Genomic DNA, 4,579 nt, shown 5'->3' with positions numbered 1-4,579 from the left:
CATCTGTAATTACTCTCCACCAAGATCTGTCAGCATTGATAGGCAACTGGCACCACTGTGAGCTGCAGATTCTATAAATGATACCATTTCAAACAGGCATATAAAATTTTACATCCATCAATTTCAGGAAACTATTCTTAATGTAGTTATACAGATAATGGTTTCTCTAGGGTCTAGAAAAAGGCAAAGTTAAAATATATGTACTTCAGTGAACAATGTGTTTCAAAACTGTTACACTCTAGTGTTAATAATGGGCCTACTGACTAAGAACATATACTTCCTACATTTTTCATGTGAAAAAGTAAAAGTGAGGGAAGTTGAGTCTCACAGCTTCGGAAGATGGCTGACGCTTTCTGGGCTGAGCTCTTCAGCATGTTCGAGGACGACTTGACCATGGCTCCCGGAGCCAAAAAAGACAAGGAAAAGGAGAAGGGGAAATGGAAGGGGCCGCCAGGGTCTGAAGAAAAGGCCGGAAAATGTTTTGATGTTAAATTATAATCAGAGCCAACTAATGTTGGAAAAACCAAGAAAGATGCAGACTTTGAGGGTGCTGATGAACCTATTTTTGGAAGGAAACCCAGGGTGGAAGAGTCAATAACTGAAGATTTAAGTTTGGCTGACCTGATGCCCAGAGGCAAGGTACAATCAGTTGAAACTGTTGAAGGGTGTACACATGAGGTTGCAGTTCCTGCAGATGAAGATTATCTACCACTTAAACCTCAAGTTGGAAAAGCTGCAAAGGAGCATCCATTCATTCTTGATGATTTTCAAAGAGAAGCTATGCAGTGTGTTGATAATAGTCAGTCTGTTTTAGTATCTGCACATACATCAGCAGGAAAAACTGTTTGCGCTGAATATGCCATTGCATTGGTGCTAAGGGAAAAACAACGTGTAATATTTACTAGCCCAATTAAGGCCCTGAGTAAACAGAAATACCGAGAAATGTATGAAGAATTTCAAGATGGTGGTCTGATGACTGGAGATGTTACTATTAATTCTACAGCATCCTGTCTTGTTATGACCACAGAGATTTTGAGAAATGCTGTACAGAGGTTCTGGAATTATGTGAGAAGTTGATTGGGTCATATTTGATGAAATTCATTACATGAGAGATTCAGAGTGTGGTGTTGTATGGGGAGAAACTATTATTTTGCTTCCTGATAATGTTCACTATGTCTTTCTTTCGGCTACTATTCCAAATGCCCGACAGTTTGCTGAGTGGATTTGCCACTTACATAAACAGACCTGTCATGCAATTTACACAGATTATCGGCCTACTCTATTACACCACTATATTTTTCCAGCCAGGGGAGATGGCCGGCACCTTGTGGTTGATGAAAATGGTGACTTCAGAGAAGATAATTTTAATACTGCAATGCAAGTACTTCGAGATGTTGGTGATTTGGCAAAAGAAGATCAGAAGGGGCGAAAAGGAGGAACAAAAGGTCCATCAAACGTGTTCAAAATTGTGAAGATGATTATGGAAAGAAATTTTCAACATGTAATTATTTTCAGTTTTAGTAAGAAAGATTGTGAAGCTTACACACTTCAAATGACCAAATTAGAATTCAACACAGATGAAGAAAAGAAGCTGGTTGAAGAAGTTTTCAGTAATGCTATTGACTGCTTGTCTGATGAAGACAAAAAGCTCCCTGAGGTTGAAAATGTACATCCTCTCTTGAAACGCGGGATTGGTATTCACCATGGTGGTTTACTTCCTATTTTGAAAGAAACTATAGAAATTCTCTTTTCTGAAGGATTAATAAAGGCCTTATTTGCCACTGAGACTTTTGCTATTGGAATTAACATGCCAGCTAGAACTGTTTTATTTACAAAAGCCCGAAAATTTGATGGGAAGGATTTCCGATGGATTTCCTCTGGTGAATATATTCAGATGTCTGGTCATGCTGGAAGGAGGGGAATGGATGATAGAGGAATTGTAATTCTTATGGTAGATGAAAAGATGAGGCCAACGATTGGAAAACAACTACTTAAAGGCTCAGCTGATCCTCTAAATAGTGCTTTCCATTTGACCTACAACATGGTTTTGAACTTACTATGTGTAGAAGAAATTAATCCTGAGTACAGGTTGGAAAAATCCTTCTACCAGTTTCAGCATTATAGAGCAATTCCAGGAGTAATAGAGAAGGTAAAGTACTCAAAAGAACAGTATAATAAACTAGTAATACCAAATGAAGAAAGTGTAGTCATCTACTACAAGATTAGACAGCAGCTTGCCAAACTGGGTAAAGAAATTGAAGAATACATTCACAAACTGAAATATTGCTTACCATTTCTACAACCAGGTCGTTTGGTAAAGGTGAAGAATGAAGGAGATGATTTTGGTTGGGGTGTAGTGGTGAATTTCTCAAAGAAATCGAATGTTAAGCCTAATTCTGGTGAACTGGATCCATTATATGGAGTAGAAGTACTTCTGCGCTGTAGCAAAGAGAGCTTGAAAAATTCAGCTACTGAGGCTGCAAAGCCAGCTAAATCTGATGAGAAAGGAGAGATGCAGGTTGTTCCAGTTTGGGTGCATCTCCTGTCTGCTATCAGCAGTGTTAGACTTTACATCCCTAAAGAGCTTCGACCACTGGACAATAGATAGAGTGTCCTAAAATCAATACAGGAAGTTCAGAAACGTTTTCCTGATGGCGTTCCCTTATTAGATCCTATTGATGACATGGGCATTTGAGATCAAGGATTGAAAAAAGTTATCCAGAAAGGAGAGGCCTTTGAGCATCGAATGTATTCTCATCCTCTTCACAATGATCCAAATTTGGAAACTGTGTATACACTTTGTGGGGAAAAAAGCACAGATTGCAATAGACATTAAATCCGCAAAGCAAGAACTAAACTGTCCTACAAATGGATGAGCTCAAATGTCGCAAACGTGATTTAAGGAGGTTGGGATTTGCTACAACTTCTGATGTCATAGTGATGAAAGGACAAGTGGCTTGTGAGATAAGCAGTGCTGATAAGCTCCTTCTAACTGAGATGATGTTTAATGGCCTTTTCAATGACCTATCTGCAGAACAAGCAACAACACTACTGAGCTGCTTTGTGTTTCAAGAGAATTCTAGTGAGATGCCCAAATTAACAGAGCAATTAGCAGAACCACTTTGTCAAATGCAGGAATGTGCTAAAAGAATCGCAAAAGTTTCAGCAGAAGCCAAATTGGAAACTGATGAGGAGACTTATCTAACCTCATTTAAACCTCACTTAATGGATGTATATACACCTCAGCAACTGGAGTTACATTTGCCCATATCTGCAAAATGACAAATGTCTTTGAAGGCGGCATAATTCATTGTATGAGGCGCTTGGAAGAACTACTTCGACAAATGTGTCAAGCAGCAAACGCCATTGGAAACACTGAGCTGGAAAATAAATTTGCAGAAGGAATCACCAAAATCAAGAGAGATACTGTGTTTGCCGCCAGCCTCTACTTATAAACAGTCAGCTAAGGAATGTGGAATTGTAAATTGTTCTCCACCTGTCTGATTACAATCAACTACAAATGCCTATAAGTACTGATTTGGTTTTCCCATCTCAAGATAGTTGTCCTGAAACATTTTAATATGTATTATATTTAAATCAAGCATTATTCTAAGAGAGCATATTACATACACATTTGTACATAAGCATTACATTTTTTAATAAAAAACTGTACAGGTGGGGCAAAAAAAAAAAGTAAAAGTGAAAGTGTTAGTCGCTCAGTTGGGTCCAACTCTTTGCAACCCCTCTTTGCAACAGGCTCCTCTGTCCATGGGATTCTCCAGGCAAGGATACTGGAGGGGGTAGCTATTCCCTTCTAAAGGAGATCTTCCTGACCCAGGGATCAAACCAAGGTCTGCTGCATTGCAGGCAGATTCTTTACCATCTGAGCCACTAGGGAAACCTTTGCTATCTATTAAATATATTTTAATGCCTCAAAAAATTTACAATCTATGCTGTTAGTTTCATGTATGCCTCTCCTATTCCAAGAAAGTATCTTTCAACAGTCTTATCTTATTTCAAATAAAATATTCTAAATATGTTTATATAATTAAGTTTGATAACAAATACAGAAATCTTTCTTCTAATGCAATCTTATCATAAAGGAGCTTACTGAAAGTTGCTACATTCTTCAAAAGTGTTTTTGTTTGTTTGTTTGTTTTAACATTTAATACTTTTTTCATTTCTGAAGTACAAAAACTGAAGACAATATACTTCCTTGGTTGTATTTATAACCACTAGCCAATCATTCACTCAAGACTCAGCTAATTTAACAAAATATAGTAAGAGCTATTAATCAACAATTTTTAAAAATTGAGTTTACTGTGTGTTAAGCCAGTGTTCAGTGAGCTAGTATTAAAGTTGTATACATTCTAATGATGAGTTCTCTTGATAGAGAGAAATCTTAGCTGATCTTCATTTTTACCCAGAATTGTTTCATCACATATAATATTTGGAAAAGTGAATCCAAGTTGGTCTAGCTAATTGATTTTGCTAGCCTTGTGATGCAAGTTTTTTCATCTTTTCCATAGTGAATGTTTAAAGAGAACTGTTTCCCCAATTTACAAGCTAAACAATTGTT

General features: G+C 37.4%; 1 pseudogene; it reads left to right on the top strand.

The window, feature by feature from the left end:
• Positions 1-339: 339 nt before the first annotated feature.
• LOC110136155 (exosome RNA helicase MTR4 pseudogene) lies at positions 340-3,656 on the top strand (annotated as a pseudogene).
• The last annotated feature ends 923 nt before the right edge of the window (positions 3,657-4,579 follow it).

Source organism: Odocoileus virginianus, chromosome 2 (assembly GCF_023699985.2).
Source record: "Odocoileus virginianus isolate 20LAN1187 ecotype Illinois chromosome 2, Ovbor_1.2, whole genome shotgun sequence".
NCBI classification, from domain to species: Eukaryota; Metazoa; Chordata; class Mammalia; order Artiodactyla; family Cervidae; genus Odocoileus; species Odocoileus virginianus.
This window is presented reverse-complemented; position numbering and strand designations above follow the sequence as displayed.